The sequence below is a fragment of a genome, unplaced genomic scaffold (genome assembly GCF_019419815.1).
Source record: "Pyrus x bretschneideri cultivar Hongxiangsu unplaced genomic scaffold, Pyrus_bretschneideri_v1 Contig140, whole genome shotgun sequence".
Taxonomy (NCBI): domain Eukaryota; kingdom Viridiplantae; phylum Streptophyta; class Magnoliopsida; order Rosales; family Rosaceae; genus Pyrus; species Pyrus x bretschneideri.
Window position 1 is genome coordinate 170,718 of NW_025999436.1, and position 20,541 is coordinate 191,258.

Consider the following 20,541-nt stretch of genomic DNA (forward strand, 5'->3'; position numbering starts at 1 on the left):
AAAGAAGAAAAACTTGACGGTGTAGTAGCAAAAGACGACGTTCGAAGCTCAATTCTTTCAAACATGAAGCGCCAAGCAACCTTGGAAGTTAACACAAAAGGACAAATGAAGGTAAAGAGGCACACCATCATCCATACTAGCCAATCTTCACGGCAACAAGCCCAAGAGGACGGCACTAAAGAGCAGGTCCAAGACGTCTTCCACGTCACAATCCAAGAAGACAAAGAAGATGAAATCCCTGAGGAGGACGTCACTGCTGTGACACCACAGCTCGAGGATAAGGGGCAAGCCACGGTTGATGATCTTAAGGAGTTCAACTTAGGCACAAGTGAGGAACCAAAGCCTATCTTCGAAAGTGCACTACTAAGTGCAGATGAGATCGAGGAGTACTACCAACTGCTAATGGAGTACAAAGACGTCTTTGATTGGACCTACAAAGAAATGTTCAGCCCTAACCCTACCATCGCCGTGCATCGTCTTGCAGTCAAGCCTAGAACGTGATCGATAAAGCAAACTCAAATACGCTATCTATATGAGCTCATCCCACAAATTGAGGTCGAGATTGACATGCTAATCAAAGCAGGCTTCATTCGAGAGGTGCAATACCCTAAGTAGATCTCCAACATCATCATTGTCCTTAAGAAATCTGGACAAATACGTGTTTGCGTAGACTTCTAAGATCTCAACGATGTTTACCCGGAAGATGACTTTCCCTTGCCAATCATCAAAATCATAGTAGATGCGACCACCGGCCACGAAACACTGTCATTCATAGATGGTTCCTCTGGATACAATCAAATTCTAATGGCTCCCAAAGACGAGGAACTAACGGCTTTCCGCACTCCAAAAGGTATCTACTGCTATAAGGTAATGCCCTTTGGTCTGAAGAACGTTGGAGCTACATATCAACGCGCAATGCAGAAAATCTTCAATGACATGCTACACAAAAATGTAGAATGTTATGTAGATGCCGTAGTTGTCAAGACCAAGAAGAGATCCGATCAATTCAAGAATTTACAAATGGTGTTCGACAAACTACGGCACTACAACCTAAAGATGAACCCGTTGAAGTGTGCATTTGGTGTCACTTCTGTGAAGTTCCTCAGCTTCATTGTCAAGCACAGTGGCATTGAAGTGGACCAATCAAAGATCAAGGTCATTCAAAGCATGCCTAAGCCAAGAAACCTACACAAGCTGAAAAGTCTACAAGGATAGCTAGCCTTCATCAGACGCTTTATCTCCAACCTTGCTGGACGCTGTCAACCCTAAAGTCGACTCATGAAGAAGAAGGATGCTCCATTCATATAGGATAACGCTTATGGCAATGCCTTCGAGAGCATAGAACGGTACCTGGCAAGCCCACATGTCTTAGGAGCGCCCGTGCCTGGGAAGTCACTCATTCTATACATTGCCTGACAAGAGGGTTCCATTGGAGCATTCTTGGCGTAATAAAATGAAGACCAAAAGCATATAGCACTCTACTACCCAAAATTGAACTCTCACTGGTGCCAAGCTCAACCACTCACTGATCGAGAAGATATGCTTGCCCTAATCTTTGTCGTCCATAAGCTTAGACACTACATGCATGCTTACACCATCCACTTAGTTGCTAAATCCAACCCAGTCAAGTACGTTATGTCCAAACCCGTTCTGACGACTAGCTAAATGGGCGTTGCTTCTCAATCAATATGAGATCATCTACGTTCAGCTAAAGCCGTCAAGGGATAAGCACTAGCAGACTTCCTTGCCGATCATTCAATCCTAGCCGATTGGAAAATCTCAGATGACTTGCCTGACGTGAAGGTATTTTACATCGACATCTTCCCAACATGGACAATGTTCTTGGACGGATCTGCACAAGCGGATGGAGAGGGGGCAAGAGTAGTATTCCTATCGCCATAAAGACAAGTACTACCTTATTCCTTCCGACTAAGCGAGCTATGCTCCAACAACGTCGTTGAGTACCAAGCGTTGATCATTGGACTCTAAATGGCGATCGACATGGAAATCACAACACTTGAAGTGTATGGTGACTCCAAACTCATAATCAATCAAATCTTTAGCTGGCATTTGAACCTTGCCTGCAATATTGATTCTTACATCAACAAGTAGCTCCACATTCCCATTTACCTTGTCATTTACACTTGTCATATGGTTGCTACAGCCACTGTCAATACCATTCTCCATTTACCTTTGTCTCAGTAATTGCATTATTGGCATAAAACAAATTCCCAAACACTTCCACCTGATTTGCACTATTTTCCTTTTGCATTACCTTTCCTACAGTACACTCTCTAGCCCAATGCCCAAACTTGTCACAGTTGAAGCATTTAGGTTTCCCTTCGTGCCTATACTCACCAAAATGATACTTAGAACACACCTTGCACTGAGGTTTTGTAACCCTTTGGCTCATTGATTGAGGTGAATTCACATTCTAATAGATATTCACAAAAGATCTCTGCTGGAACTTTGGTTTTGATCCCATTTCTTACCCTTGGGATTCCAATTTTTCTGAAATCTAAATGAACCAAAATGAGCACCACTTTTGCTTTGCTCTTTTGGATACACAGAGAGTGAAGCAAAAGCTCTCTTAGTTATGTCAACAGTGTGCAAATCGAACTGTTGTTCTTAGCTCTTTAGAATTGTAATAACCTCCTACAGTTCTACAGTCTTCATCCCCTTTTAAGGATATGAAATGTGGCATGCTGAACTTGTGTAGAGGCTCTGCCTACTCGATCTCGCCCGTGAAGGGCGACCTGCTTATATTGGTCATATCTCGTCGTATCGCCTCACCAGTGACCTCGTTGCATTAGAAATCGTGCAATCGCTCAGTCAGGAGCCTCTCTACTTCTTCTTGAATTTGCCTATGTTGAGGTAGCAGAGCTCTCGGCTGCCCATGGTCTTAACCTAGTCTAAGCTGATTTTCCATGTGTTCGGCTTGTCTATGCCTCAGCTGCGGTGCATGTGGTACGTTCCTAACAGGCGAGCAAGTTCTTCGTAGGCTTCCGATTGAACTTGAGCCAGATTAAGTGATTGATTCTCTCTTTCCATCATGATGCCTACTTCGATGTGAGGTGGAGGATGTTCCTTGCGGGCCTAGTAGCAAATGAACACTTCGCCTGGAAGGTTGCTTATGTTGATTATCAAAGTGTGCCTAACCAAGAGTGCACACTCCTCCACGCACTAAGTCGGAAGTATACACTATCTCAAGAACCCAGTCGAGAATGTACACTGCCAGAATGCTCAGTTCGTGACTAGTTGAGTTGCTGCTTGCCGAGACGCTACTAGAAAGGTTCATTGTCTGCCCTTATCCTAGTTCGGGACACCTCGTCTGGGGTATGTTGCATCTCGGTGCGCTGCAAAAGCTTATTCACCAAGATCGTCTACTATGCAAGGGCACTTGTCAACTCGATGACTTGTCGAGACAAGTGTTGTTCACCATTTAGGTTGAGAAATGTCAAATCTCGACTTTGGTAAAATAGAAAGATTACCAGATAGGTCGGGCCTAATCTCGACTATGTTCCACTATTCAAGCTTTTTACTGTCCTTTTAGTTCTATCTCTCTACATGGGAGACACAATAAGACAGTAAAAACAAAAGTTAGTGATAGCTATTACATAGTGAAAGAAAATAAGACATTCACATAGTGATAGCTATTTACTGTCCTTTCTCACCATAACCTCGAATCTATTCCATTATTCGAGCATTCTACTGTCCTTTTAGTTCTACCATATGTGAATATCTTCATACATGTCAGCATATATATATATATATATATATATATTATATGTATATACAGAATTCCGAAAGCAATGAGAGAAATATACCTTTGGGGCGTCCATACCAGAATGGTGAGTGAGGGATCTAAGATGTTTGAGAGCAAGAATTTTTGAGCAATTTGTGCAAAAAAGTTGAAGAGCTTCGAACTGAGTGAGAGACATAAAAAGAGTGGAGTGAGTCAGCCTAGGCTAAAATAAAGAGGATGAACTCCAGAAAGTAGAAAATGTTGTTGTTCAACCAAACTGAAAAGTAAAGAAACCATTTTTAAATTTGAGTCAGAGTATACAACAAACCTACCTTCACATTATTTCATACCCATCCCTCTCAGTTTGACCGAAAGGAAGGCATGATTTCAGGAGGAAAACCGGGAACTTGACAACTGTAACACAACCCCCCACCCCCCCCCCCCCCCCCCCCCCAACTTTTTCACTTTCGCACCAGCTCCCTATTTCTGTCTCTGCCTTCCCCAGTCCTCCCTCTCTCTTCCTCTCTCTGCCTGTCTTTCCCTCACCGAATATCAGACCATCCCGGAATTCCAACGACAGAATCGAAGATCTGCACGAACTCACTCCATCAACCCCATCCCGTCCCAAACGAAACTGACAAATTGCCACTTAAAATTTCAATCCCAGCCGTGCGATCTCAACTGTAGATGGGTATTTCCGACGTTTGACACCTAAAAGGCCCGACCTCACTTAGCACGGACCAAAGCCCATCAAACACCTGATGTACGGCCCAAATACAACAAACCCGGCCTCCTTTGAATTTTTTAATTATTTTAAAACCTAGTGGCTTTAGAATAGAGTAATTGCAACATTGTAATTAAATCAAAATCGAACCCCATTTCAATACGCAAGATGAATAGTGCCAATTGAACTTCCAACTTTAGAATAGACTAGAAAATGTGTCTGCGCTTTGCTGGGGGTGCTAAATGTATTATCCACGATAGTCATGAATAATTTTCACACAAAGTAACTAAAAAGACTACATAGTAACTAAGAACCAATGAAGTGTAACTTTGCTTGCTATGTATGGATATGCATGCTATAAGAAACCATTCATTTGTAGATCATATTGCGCCATCAGTATTATACTCATCGTTTCAAGTAATCAACCTACTACATAGAGGAAAACATAGAAAAGGGAAAGTAGAAAAATAGAAGACATAATACTTGAGCATCAAACATGAATAATTAGTTTTTGAAAACATTGCTAAACTACTTTACAAATTCAATCGTTAAACGTTATACTGTGACCCGAGATAAAGTATATAGTTCATTCACAAATCAAAACGAAGTGCTATCAAAGGAAAATGATTGACATAGAAAAAGCAAAACTGAATTGGCAACCCATATCTTTTATTGGTATCTAAATGAATAATTTAGAATGGTACAAACCCGACTCTAGCTCATATGGTTCCTCTCTCATTCGTAGCTATGTATTTGAAAGGCTGAGTAGCCAAGTTTGGAGAAGTCGTCAAATAATCACTATTTGAAGATCGAGAATAACCAACATTCACATTGCACAACATTCTATAGAAAAAAAGGGACAAATTAACATATTTTAAATAAGTATTAAGATGCAAACATTCTCAAGATAAATTAAGCAAAAAAACGAAACGAATCTAATGACAATACAAAAATTAAAGGAATTAAAGAAAAGTTAACACTTAAATATTTCAAATTGGTGAATAATCAACCAGACAGTCAGTCTCAATGATCTAGCAATACCAGGGACATCATACAGAAATTCAGGTAAATCCCGTAAACTCTCAACTCCTCAATTCCATCGTTCTCCCACCACTGTTTCTAATTCACCTCTCTTTGAGCTTTTATATTGCAAATTTATATACAGCAAATTGAGATGTTCATTCCAAATCATACTTACATAAGCAAAAAAGAAAAAACTAAACTCACACCACATGAATTAATTAGTAACCTATCAAAGAAAAATTCTTGGAGACCATAACAAACCCAATTGAATTTTCATGCGAGTAATTGTAATTGAAAAAAAAAAAAAAACATATATTTAAGTGCCCAAAATTTGAGCTTTATATCATTTCTGTTCTTTTTAACACAAACATTTTCGCGGTCATTAAGTAGTTTTTGTGACTTTCGATCAATAGTTGTACTCACGTAAAGAAAAAAAAAAGTAAAATAGCCGAACACAAATGAAAGAAAGACGCGGATCAAATTATCAAGAAATCTAAGTTAGAGTTGTTAAAATTCACTTTTATCTATACAATTCAAACTTCCACACATTTATTCATACACTTTGCCAATTGTCAGACACTGCTAATGGCCAATATAGCAAGATAATGAATTATGTGTACGAAAAAAATGATATGCAACTTCAGCTTACCATGCCAAAGAAGCTCCATAAGAGTAGTTGTTTCCTTCTTACTTCATGCATCAAAAGCATTGCAACTGTAGATCCTGAAAATTATAAAAATCCATCCAATCAAGAGACAATGTAAGAGCTATGGGAAGGTGAATATGCAACCAAGAATCTAAGGTATACCTGACAAATTTGTGATTTCATTAAAATTTCACACAAAAAAAATATCAAATTTTGATTCAAGCAAAACAATCTCATATATTACAGATCGGACCAACAAAAAAAAAAAAGAATCCATTAACATGATTTTCAACCTAACTATAAAGAGGAGCTTTATAACATCAACATGCCAAAACAACCAAGCCCAAAAAATTAACAAACTAATTTTTCTAAATCAATAATAGCATACATACTATAAAATTATCAATCAATAATTCACAAATCGTTAAGGGTTAAACAAATAGATGAAGATTGAAAATTTACTCACACATCTAATATATCCTTGCATTTCTATTTGAATTCAGAGTACGTGGAAATCACATCAACAAATCAAAGCCCTAAATTTTTATCATCCTGAACTGGAAAAATCTGTCAAATCTAAAATTTTTCGTCACATCAAAATAATTACAAATTAAACCCCCTATTCTCTTTAGCTGATAATCAAAACCAAATTAGTAAATTACTCACCTAAAAGCCTTTTCTTCAACGAAAATGCAAAAGGCAAGCCTGAGTCCCTAATAATCCAAAATCATGTCAAATGGAGGAAAATGATATATCAGAATCGAATACTCATATTAGAGAAAACTAAGATGCAATGGAATATAGACAAATCTAATCCAAGAATGCAACCAAAACCCTTACTTTCTAAGAGAAATTGGGATAGAACATATTAGAGAGAAAGCAAGAGGAAAGATATACCTGGTTCTGGTTGGAATTGTTGGCGATAAATGTTTGGAGAGAAAAGCTTTACCTTTCACTCGCTTTTGATTCCTGTAGTCACAACAGGCACATCGCTTGTGATAGTTTCCGAAGGGAATTCCGAATTCAAAATTCAACAATCTAAACCATAATTAACTCACAATTTAGTTCCATCAACATGATAGACATATCAAACTGTCAATAGACTAACAAAAGTAAACATAAACCCTCCATAGAAATAGCCCAATAGTAGGTTTATGTAGTTGGATTGTGTTGAACTAAGATAAAATTCAAGTGATCAAAGCTAATCCAGAGCTTTCTCCGCTCCCAAACACAGCAAGAATCAGAATGTGTATCGTCAATTTCAAGAAGTTCACAGAAAGAGAGAAAGGAAGGAATCAAGTATTACAAACCTCAGATCGACTGGCCTCGATCCTCTGGATTCCCTTATTATCGTAGCAGAAATCGACAAACTGCATAACCAAAACCAAAATATTTAAATTTAAATTTAAAGAAAAAATGCAGTAGAATTGTATAATGAGAAATTCTCGAACGTGGATAAATTAATCTTGCGGGATGCGATCAGTCGCATTGGGCTGGCAGCCGGCGACAAGAGTACCTCAAGAGGAAACAAATCAAACACACTGCATTAGCAATTTGATTTACGAAGCAGAATGACATATAATCCATAGATTATCAAATCATTATACTGTGACTTATTTACTACTGGTTCTCTGCAATTAAGCTTTTAAATGCAACTTAAGAATATATCGACCCAAAAAATCCCCAAGAACCCCAAACAAAACAACTAAACATGCCAATCCTAAGTATGATCAACAGTTAATCACACACCTAAACACACTTGTCTACACAGTGGCTCTTATTTAAGTTATAATACGCATGAGTAAACCCTAAAAAACAAAAATCAAAGTTACAAACTTTCAGTACAAAACAATCCAGCATGAATTTATACCACACATTTTGGCATAAAAGAAAAGAAAAATCACAACTATTTAAAATTAATTCATCAAAAGCACACAAATTCAGAGAGAATAGAGAGAGAGAGAGAGAGAGAGAGAGAGAGAGAGAGAGATAGATTACTCGGATAATTCTTTGAAGTAAGGGACGCATGAGATCATAGCACTCTTAATCTGGGACTGGATATCGTGTGCCTCCTTCAGAGGCCTCTTGCAATCTTGCGCATCCTCCACCATTACCTCTCTCTCTCTCACATGAGAGCATAGCACTCTTAATCTGAGACTGGATATCGTGCGCCTCCTTCAGATGGCTCTTGCTATCTTGCGCATCCTCCCTCCCTCCCTAAAACCAGAGACTCTTTGTCAGCAAATCCCATAGATTCAGAAATCTAACCCCGAAAACCGTAATCCAGAACCGGCATGAATCACTTCCACAGAAACACACCAAAACCGGAGACTCTTTGTCCGCAAATCCCATAGATTCACAAATCTAACCCCGAAAACCGTAACCCAGAACCGGCATGAATCACTTCCACAGAAACACACCGATCATAGTAATTTACTGATCAATTATACCAGTGCATTCATCAAATAAGCATTTCCAAAATACACACTTAGCGGATAAACATAACCTAATAAGGCACAAATTCACTCGGATAGAGAAAATCATGTTCCACAACCTACGAAAACAAAGTGGCAAATGAGAGATCGTTTGAGGGATTTGAGACTGAGCTTCTTCCGTAAACAACATACCTAGAATTCCCCAAGTTTTCAAATGGAAATTAAACATTTAAATAGCTCATAGTAATTTAACAAATTCTTTTACTAGTGGAGTAAATAACTTGTAACCACCTGTTTCCTGGTGGGAAAAATAAAAAATTCAATTTTAAAAAAGAAATGTACTTTTTAGTTCAATTTCCACAGCCATAGTAATTTATCTTGACCAAAATTAAGATTAACCCAACATCCAATCAATTGCAACTAAACAACTTATAGTAACTAGCAAGAATGCTCGCGCTTTGCTGCGGGTTTTCAAACCATGAATAATCTTCACATCACAATAATTAACCACAATCCTCTGTTTTTCTAAGTGCAAATAGAAAAACGGAATCAAAGTATTCAACCCAAAATCTTCACATTAGCTCAAAAACTATATTGTTTCTAGAGCTTTCCAATTTTCCAGCACTGAACGACAAACATAATAGCACTAAAATATATAATTGAAAAAGAAAATAACAATTCCAAGAAACTAAATGTGAAGTTCGGCAGATCTGCACAGTAACACAAACCCATTACTTGAAATTAAGAGCATTGCAGCTCACCTAGAAAGCACCCATTTTCCGATAAGGGAGAGAAAGGTTGTTGTTCTGGCTCCAAAGCAGTTTATCTTCCAGAACTTTATAAGAGCAAATCACCCTTTCAAAGCCACTGTAAATCGCCAGTTTACATCATTTTGCTTGCCTAAAAAATGCAAACAAAAAATGAAAAAAAAATAGAAAGTATGATTCAAACATGTTTACAATTACAAACACTTTACAATGCATGTAAAAATTAAACGTTCTCAAGCATCCACGTCTCCGATTCGAGGCTAAAACCTAATTCCACAAAAGAAATCAACAATTTTGATTAAAACAGAAAAACCAACAGATCCAAAAGCCCACAATACAATTATACGTATCCTTAGCTTCCATGGAAATCAACAATTCCATATAAGTATACAAAAGATTTTCTTACACCTAATTTCGCAGCTTAGAGAGCAATAGTTATACTAAAATAACAATTAATTAAAACCATTGAAGGGGAAAAATGCAAAAGTTGATAAAAACTTAGAATTCAGCAAAGATTGTGTTCCCAATCTAAATACATTATAAACTCCAGCACAGAATAAAACCCAGGTCTCCTTTAAGCACTAAAGCTCAGTTCATGTGGATTTTGGGGAAAAAAATGTCCAAAACTTAACAATCCAGATTAGGGGAAACAATTAAACTGTAAAATTAACAACAACTAAACAAATTAACGAACTGAAAACCCACAAAAAAAAAACCCAAAAAAAAGAAAAAGCAACTGACCTTAAAACAAAGAACAAATAGACAAAACAGAGAGTGAATCCCCAAAATAAGAGAAAATGAAACAAATAAGGAAATAAAGAGAGAGATGAATCCCCCAAAACCGGACCTAATGTACTAAAAAAATTTGAAAATCTAATCTAATATTAAAGAATCTTGTATTAAACCTCAAAGACACCTCCACCTTCTAACTGAAAAGCTTAGTCAACATACCACCTCCTAATATAAACACTTGCTTATAAATATGACTCATAAATAGTTTTGATCTTAAACAAAAGAATGGATGCATCCCTTCCCTTTTTTTTTTTTTGGTCTGAACGTATACTTTCCCTTTAAAGGTTGCACTGTCCTAGAAGTAAACTCATTATGATGAAAGTAAATTATTTCACATAAAACAATTGTAGCCTCTAATAGTTCAGCACAAACATAAAATTATCATGATTCATACTTTTGCGCCGATATGAAATTTTATAAACTGGACAAAAGGAACCCGATTTCATTGACTTCACAGTGCAAGTGCTGTAAAAAAAAAAAAGCAAACACTGGCAATATGATCACACACATTCCAAGTATTAATACATCCAACTGCAAAACAGATGGCAATATGATCAACCACATTCCAAGTATTAATACATCTAACAATGAAGGTAGAGATTAATTGCAGAAGAGATGATTGCAATTGAGTGAATTCGTAGAACTCAGTAGACTCAAACTGCAAAACAGATGGGGAAAAATCAAACCCATTAACAGAGTGGAGAGAAATTTTAAATCTTTAAATGAATTCTAGACAAAATCAAGTAAAGGAATTAAATGTTGCAGATTATAAATTAAGAAATTAAAAAAAATAACCATTTAAATTTGTTTACTTGCCGGCTTCCTATTTGGTTGTAGAAGCTACAGATAATGCTGTCTTCCTCTTCAGTGAAGCTTCCATGTCTGATGTCTGGCCTCTTCCCGCAGCGCCTCAGACCTACAAAGTGTAGAAAAATTAATAAAGTTGAGAACTCTTGCAGAGATTGGCAAAGAAAATAAAACCCTTTTCTCATTTCTCCTAGAATAGCATGAAGTGCGTCCCATGATTGCTTACTGTGTGCCCTCACTCACTCCTTAAGGAGCAACCAGACACAAACACATACAACAACTAAATTACAATTTCAAAACAAAGGTAACTTTTGTTCTTCAAACCAAGAACCACATATGCATACCAAAATGATGACGTTACGTGGGAGTCCAAACTAAACAGCCAAAAAATAGAGAGAATAAGAGTAAGAATTTGAACAGAGTTCATGCATTTATATTGTATAAATGACTCTTAGCTTGTTTTGCTTCTTGTAGGCTTATGGGATTCAGGAAAAATGTGTTAATTAGTTCATCTCGTAGAACTAAAGACGTGTTTTCTAGAGACCTAGAATATATGGAATCTCTACCCAGCAATAAAAACAGAGAACATCACATAGGCAACATAAGCCGAATAGAAATCCCACATTTCACAACCAAATCATCACATCAGTTCGAAACATTAAACTATAAGAACTAAAAATAATAATAATAGTACCTTGAACTGAACCCTTAGGTCAAAACCTCCTGCTTTGCAACCTGAAACGAATGAAAGAAATTAAAACCCACGAACCCACAATCAGATAAAAACAATTTTCCAGGAAAAACAAAACCAAGATTGGTATACAAAAAACCATCAGATCTATAACCTGGAAAAATAAATAAAAAGCCACACAAAAATACCCAATAAAAAAAAAAGCAATCGACCTTAAAACAGAGAAAAAACAGACAGAAAGAGAGATGAATGTCTAAAATGAGAGAAAACAAAACAAATAAGGGAAATTAATATCTCTGATGAATCCCCCAAAACCTGACCTAACACACTAAAAAAATCGAAAATAATCCACAATAAAAAGGCAGAAACGATGATAATCTAAGCTGACAGTAAAAAAAATGAACTTATCTTTGGAAATCTAGGCAGGCAACGGCAGATCCAGATGACCCGTATGGTTTTCTCTGACCATCCCTACTCTCCCACTTCTGAAATCCATCACCCATACCCCTCCCCCTCGCTCTCTTTCCATCGCCATCTCTCTCTCTCTCTGTCAGAGCCTTCATCCCCCCGAAACCCTCATTGAAGGACAACAAATGAAAACCTACATGGCAACCCCCAAATTCGCTCAAAACCGAGAGGACAAAATTGCCCTTCCAACCCAACCCAAATCTGATGGGTTTCTTGCAAATAAGGTGAAATCAAGGGGTACTCCGACCTAAATCCTCTGGACAAAATTACCCTTTTGAGTTCAAATAAATACCCTTCAAACCCATCCCAAATCTCATGTTTTTATTGTAATTAAGATGAAATCAAGGGGCAAACAATTGACTGTAGCTGAATGAATAGTCAATTCCTCCTCAATTTTAGAATAGATAATTTAATGTGTTTGTGGATATGAGAGAGAATTTAATATGTGTTTGTGGATATGAGAGAGAGAGAGAGAGAGAGAGAGAGAGAGTTATCTATTATAAGGCCAACCTTCTTTGAATACTTCTTGGTCCTTTTGTGGCTTATTATCCATAACTCTCCACTGCATTTGCAGTAATGCCCTCTGCTTCTCCTCGTGCGATAATTATCATTCCGTAGGTAAAAGATACAAAAATATCAATTAATTAAAGAATTTGTGGTAGATATGTACTTTAGACTTTTGAAGATCCAATTCATCCTGCATTTTCTTAACACTCATCTTCTTATTGAAGCCGCAAACCTGTCAGCTCGGCTTCATGTTCGCTCCTCATTGAATTTATTTTCTATGAAAATAATAAACTGGTCTAACGTAAGCATATGACACTCTACTTAAATTAGCAATTCCAACTTAATTCAAAGATGTTTATTTGAACCTCTCTCAGTTCGTTTTCAGCATGCAGTTGGACATGCTTTGGCTGTTCACTGTGTTCAAATTTTAGACTGAGTATCATGTTCATGGTGCTCCAACCTATAAAAATACAAAAAATATTTTACGAAATTCCAGAACAACCAATATAATTAAAAGCCTGCATATAGTTTGCTTAATTAACAAATAATACAGGGCAATTTTCATTTTTAACCAACTGCACAGACACAAAGATTGCGCAAAATGAACAGTAAAAAACCCAAAAACTTTTAAATAGCTTATATAAAAAGCCAAAAATGTTTGAGGGGTTTGAGACTGAGCTTCTTCCATAAACAATATACCTAGAATTCCCCAAGTTTTCAAATGGAAATTAAACATTTAGGGGGTGTATTCAATTGAGAATTTGAGAGACTTTAATGGCTTTATAAATTCATGGATTTTTATGGAGTTTAATTGATTTGTAGAGATTTCTTATAAAATTTTGATTCAATTCCTTCGAAATCTCATGGGGAGAGGTAAGATTTGTGGATGCTTAAAATACATTACGAAATCTCTCCAATTCCCTCTAATTCCTCAACTTTCTCAATTTCTTTAAAATCAATTTCTAATTGAATACACCTAGAATATTATAAACTTCTTTAAAATCTTAATTGAATACACTTGGATTTCTAAGGATTTTAATAAACTATCTTAAAATTCTAATTGAATACACTTTGAATTTTAAAGAATCACTAAAATCCTGATTAAATTGTAGACATCGAAATTTTGGTGAAATGAATGTTGACCAATAATTAAAATTTCAACGCTCACGTCACATAAATTTTACTTGTAGCATGTGACTCAACGAAAAATCAAAATAAATCGGAAAAGTCATCACATAGGACACGTGTCAATACCTGGCATAAATGATTTATTTCATCTGATTATTTAAATCCAAAAATTAAGTTTTGGAATTCTATAAATAGGAAGCCAAGGCATTCATTTTGGAGGGGAATGGATATCACACCAAAACCTTGAAGGTTTGAAACTCTAAAGCTCTCAAGCAAATCTTGAAGGATCAAGAAAGCTCTCTTCGTTCTTCGTCAAATCCTCCTTCAAGATCAAGCCCCGACGGCCCTTGAAGAACTTCCACCAACTTAAGATCAAGCCCCGACAACCCTTGAAGAAAGTGTTCATCGTTCATCATCCGTTCATCCTAAGATCAAGCCCCGACGGCCCTTTGGATCAACAACATCAACAAATCCACACATCCAACCATTCTTCAAGATCAAGCTCAAAAGCCCTTGAAGATCCATTAATCACCATTCTTCAAGATCAAGCCCAAAAGCCCTTGAAGATCCGCTCATCCATCACCCTTTAAGATCAAGCCCCAATAGCCCTTTGGATCAACAACTTCAAGATCAAGCCCAAAAGCCCTCGAAGATCTATTCATCCCTGTTCTTCAAGATCAAGCCTCGACGCCCCTTAAAGAAACTTCCAACTGTTCATCCAAGATTGAGCCTCGACAGCCCTTGGATCAACAACACGTCAACAAACCAACATCTTGCGGAGATCGAATCAAAGGACCAAATTACAAAGAGATTGTAACCCTAAAATCATTAATACAAAATATATTTTGTACACGTGTTCTTGTCTTGTTCGTCATCAGGAATTTTCGTGTTTACAAATTTGGCACGCCCGGTGGGATAATCTCCACATCTCTTTCTCCGTTCAAGAAAACCAAAGCACACCTCCAAAATCAATGGCATCAAGCAAGGGACAAGCCGTTCTTGCAACCACCAAGGGAAAAAGCTTGAGCACTTCCGCCACGAATGGAGCATCCATTGGCGCCACAACCATTCCTCAACATGCCGCATCAAAATTGGTACCGTTAAGCGAGCAAAGGTAGCATCAAAGGCGCGAGTCTGTCATCAACCAGACCTTGCTGGGGGCACCGAAGCATGCTGCTGAGGCGCATAAGATGACATCCCAAAATGGCCAATGAGGTTCTTCGTCAGCACCCTGGATGTCTGAAGGAAAGTCGTGCCTATTGGTTACATAAGTCATGACCATCGGCGTTACCTCTATTGAAGAACAACTAGCTCAAATGAGTGAAGCAATTGTAAGGCTCACAAGGACCGCGGAGGAGAAAGACTTGCAAATTACCACACTCATCAACCGATTGGAGGTGCAGCATGACGAAAAAGTTAACCGCGACCCGAAGGTTGATCTACAAAAGAGAGAAACCGACGAAGAAGATAAGCCTCTAGTGGAGAAAGACATAGAGAAGCCGGAGCCAGACCAAGTAATGGCGCTTATGGGATCTCTTTCCATCCAGCAACTTCAGGACATGATTGCTAACACCGTCAGAGCATATATGGGAAACACTTCGCAAGATGCACTGCTATACTCAAAGCCATACACCAAGAGTATTGATAGCTTGCGTATGCCGTTAGGGTATCAACCACCAAAGTTCATGCCGTTTGACGGAAAGGGAAACCCAAAGCAACATGTTGCCCATTTCATTAAAACTTGCAACAATGCTGGGACGGAAGGAGACTACCTCGTCAAGCAGTCCGTGCGCTCGCTAAAAGGTAACGCCTTTGACTGGTACACCGACCTCGAGCCCGAGTCTATCAATAGTTGGGATCAACTAGAAAGGGAATTCCTCAACCGCTTCTACAACACTCATCGCACTGTGAGCATGTTGGAGTTAACAATACAAAACAGTGGAAGGATGAACCTGTCGTCAACTACATCAATAGGTGGCGTTCATTAAGTCTGGATTGCAAAGATCGACTTTCTGAAACCTCTGCCATTGAGATGTGCGTTCAAGGCATGTAGTGGGGACTACACTACATCCTTCAAGGCATCAAACCACGAACCTTTGAGGAGTTAGCCACCTGTGCCCATGATATGGAGTTAAGCATCACCCATCATGGGAAGAAAGAACCGATCACCGACTACAAGAACGACAAAGTTTTGGGGCCAAAGGTGGATAAGGCTACGTGGAAACCCACTAAGGAAGCAATGACGGTCAACACAACTCTAGTCAAAATCTCTACACGAGACAAGCTGAAGCTTTTCATGATCAAGAGATGCGTAGATGCACTTTGAACGAGCTTGACGAGAAGACTTATCCATTCCCCGACTCTGATGTGGTTGCCATTTTGAAAGACTTGTTTGACAAGAAGGTGATCGACCTACCTGAGTGCAGACGGTCGGAAGAGATGAATCGTACTGACAGTCCAAGGTATTGTAAATTCCACCGCTTCATCAGTCATTCGACGGAAAAGTGCTTCATGCTGAAAGATCTCATCATGAAGTTGGCTCAGAAAAGAATCATCGAGCTAGATCTTGACGATGTGGTGAAGTCAAACTATACCACCGTCACTTCTGGCTCTTTTGACTCAAAATCTTCATCTCGACCGTTGGGGCATGCCCCAAAACCATGTCAGTCAAATCAAGTGAAGTTGAAAGATGGACTCATGTCACTTCAAAGAAAATGCACAAGAAGCATACGTCTTCTCTATAAGTTTACCAATCAAAAAGGGGGCAAAGTAGCTCTCGTCAACCTTTAAAGCTACATGAAAGTGTTGAGGATGATGGAATTATGACACGAAGATCGTCCATTGCCATCACGATGCGCGATTTCTTCCCCAAAGACTTCTTCAATCACTCGGTCAAGACTCTTTGCTATGAAGATTACAAGGAATGGCTCTCCAAGATCGTTTGACAAATTCACAAAGCTCCTCGTTCGCACGATCTTAAAAGGCGACAACAAACGCTCATTGCCTGCAGAAGCTGAAACTGCAAATGGCACCAAAAGCTCTTTGCCTGCACGAGCTGAAACTACAAACGGCACCAAAAACTCCTTGTCCGCACGAGCGTAAAAGGCGATAACAAATGCTCATGGCCCGTAAGAGCATAAACTGTGCACGACAAAATCATCATCAAAATCATCACCATTAAAACCATCAAAAGCAGTCCATCGCTCATTTGAACTACGTTATGACTTGATCCCTCCTCAACCTATGGTATGTAGGCAACTTGAAACTTCAAAACTTCAAGTACAGTTGCATCATTAACAAAAAAACACAAACACTTCCAAGAATAAAGAGCAAATTCAAAATGTGAATACTTTATTTCTTTAAAAGAAGAATTTGGCTACAAAGCCTTATTGCCCCAAAAAAAAAAAAAAAAAAAAAAAGGGCTTGTACAAAAAATGGAAGACACCATTTGAAAGCTGTGTCCCTACAAATACGGCGACGATCTTCAAGCAAGCCTTCCAAAGTCTTCAAAGCCTCCACATTGATGCGAGACAAGGTGGGCACTTCCATGGCCGCACATTTCCCTTGCTCTAGGCGTAAAATCTCCTCTTGATGCTGAGAATATGCAGCTTCCTGCTTTGAGAGAACACCTTGAAGTCGTGATGCTTCCATCTCTTATCCCACTTCCGCATGGACCACATCGTGCTCTACAGTATGGATGACAGCAACAACTTCTACAAAACCCCATTGCAGTCTTTTGCACATCACCACACGGCAACGTCACCACAAAGGAAAGTTGTGACCAAAAAGCACTACACAACATAAACTCGCTGCAGTCTTTTGCACAACCCTACATGGTAAAAGTGACGCAGAAATGGAGTGTCATTTAAAGTGGATGCCAGCTGTAAATGGCCCTTCCCTCTCCTTTTCTCTCCCACAACTGTCTCTTTTCCCCTCTCTCCTTCTGCCATCTGGCAGCTTCTTCTTCTTCTTCCTTTTTTTTCCCTCAACTAAAACGTCTCTAATTTATTCATTATAACTCCAAATTACATTCTGTTTGCGCCCACGCGTTCGTATAGACCAGTACGACCCAAATATGCAAAGAAATCTGAAAAAAATCATGAAAGGATGAAATATGTCCACGAACAATCTCGTTTAATACAATAGGGCCATTTTCATCTTTTTCACTTATCGATAAATTTTACGACGTAAATTATAATAATTTCCAGTAACAAAATTTTAAAATTTCTTAATTAAATTTTCATAACCATAAATCGATCTATTTTCGATTTTCTCCACATATTCATATATTTTAAAATTTCAGGGTATTACATTTAGGTTGCACCCTGCATAGCAACCTTGAATCTCTCCTATCTCAGGAAGAGTCACATTTGAGGCAACATGCCAGGGTAGCTTGGTTACATGATGGGGGATAAAAACACCTGTTACTTTCATCAAAAGGCTTCCAATCGCCGAAGGAAAAATAGTATCAAAGGTCTATTTGATGGTAATGGTATTTGGCAGACTAATGCTGATTCTATTTAGAAGGTAGCATGAAATTGGTACCAGGTGGAATAACCTGCAATTTAAAATCTATATACATGCTTCTCTGACTAGTTAGCAACACTCATCAACTAAGATCAAATATGTTAGTTTACTCACAGCGGAAGTGGTCAAATTAAAGCTCAGTCTACTAAAATGCTCTTACTTAACTAAGATCTATTTCAGTGCACACTTTAACTTTGACAATCTTAGTTGCATGGATTTATCTCTTTGCAAATAATGATGAACATATATCACAAGCAAAAGGTAAGATAAGTAAACCAGAAAAGTGATAAAATGCACAAGATGTTTTTGGCCGGAAAAACCCACATCTGGGTTAAAAAAACCAGTGACTCTCCACTAAGTCCAATCCACTAGTGAAATCAAGATTCTTACAAAGTAACCACACAAGCTTAATTCCTAAATCCTAATCTATGGAACAACTTTACCTTTGTGCAACCTTGCCCCTTCATGAGATAGATTCCTTCGGTCTTCACGAAGTGGCAACTCCTCTTGAGCTCTTAACCTTGTGGCATTGAAATCAATCAACTTATGCAAATGATGTTATGATGAAGTTGATGCAAATATGGATTCGATGTCTATTCAGTTTCACCAGTTAAACACTTGAAAGATGAAACTGATGCGAATCCAAAAAAAGGTTAGTTCAAAGATTTGAAATTAGAAAAACTTGACCTAAAACAAAGACCAAAATCACAAAAACAATGCTACCCTAATATGCAACGAAGTTGATTTTTAGTGAATGAGTGTGCTTTTGTGGCTAGGGTTTTCAAGTGAGAATAAAGAGGCAGCTCCAAGCTGAAAACAACTCTTATCAGAAAAATATAAATCTCCTAGCCAAGTGAAAATAAAACCCTAGATGAAGCATTCATAGAGGGCTTTGTTTCAGACAAGAAAAGGGGCAAGAAAAGCCACATGTCATGTGCAAAAATAATCTGGAAAGATCTAGGGTTGAAAAATGCTCTTAGGGAAAAAGCTGTCAGAAAGCCCATGTGGGTTGTCTTAAAGTGTGTGCCTAGCTCGTGTGAAACCAGCGAGAAGTTTTGACGAGACAAAATGAACTGGAAATAATGGCATGAAATGCATATGAATGAACAAACCTTTTATGTGAGAATTTAAGTTCTTGAGATGAATATTTCCATTAGCATGATCTTAGACAAGCATTTAAACCCTAAATCTAACTAGGGCATGTGTGGTACAATTTACAACATTTGACAAGGGAAGTCAAACAATAAAACTAGACTTCACCTAGTGACGAACTATTTCTCAAATATGTTTGCATTGAATGGGAATGCGTCTTATGATGATGTCCTGAATTCAGTCCAAAATCATCTTACCCTAGAGCTGAATTGAATCTTACTAGCTCCATATTCAGATGTGGAAATCCAAGAGGCTTTGTTTCAAATGGATCCTCACACGGCATTAGGGTCGGACGGTATGCCTCACCTGTTTTTCCAAAAATTATGGGACATTGTCGGAGTGGATGTAGTATGCGCGATGAAATCCTTTTTGTCCTCAGGTAGTACTTTTCTCCAATTGAACTATACGATGGTCTCTCTTATTCCCAAAATTGTTGAGCCACAAAATATGACACAACTTCGTCCGATTGCATTATGTTATGCGCTGTACAAAATCGGTGCTAGGGTTATAATTAATCGCTTGAAAGGAATTATGGATTTGATTATCTTTGATCAACAAGGCGCCTTTGTGCCAGGTTGATTATTCTCTGATAATTCCTTAGTGGCTTCAGAAGTGGGTCATTATCTTTGTAATCTCTGACAAGGTAAGCAGGGATTTTTAGCACTGAAACTCGACATGAGCAAGGCTTATGATCATGTGGAATAGGGATTCATGCGCATGATGCTTAAGCTTGGGTTTGATACGCTCCTAATCAACAGTTCTATTACAGGGTACATTACTCCCTTTCAAGGGCTAAGGCAGGGAGACCCCCATTTCTCCGTATCTATTCCTTTTATGCATTCAAGGGTTAACGAATCTTATTGCCAAATATGATCAGCTTGGTTGTATATATGGTGTGTCTATGTTGTGGGGCTCCGAGTATTACACATTTACTGTTCGCAGATGACGGTTTTTCATTTTCCCGAGCTCATTTCAGGAATGTTGGTATCTTAAACAAATTATTTGGCTTTACGAGCGGGCGTCTGGACAATGCATAAATTTCCAAAAATGTGTTGTTTCTTTCAGCTCGAATATAAGGCACGACATTCAGGACCAGTTGACTGCTTACCTAGGTGTTAATCGGGTTAAC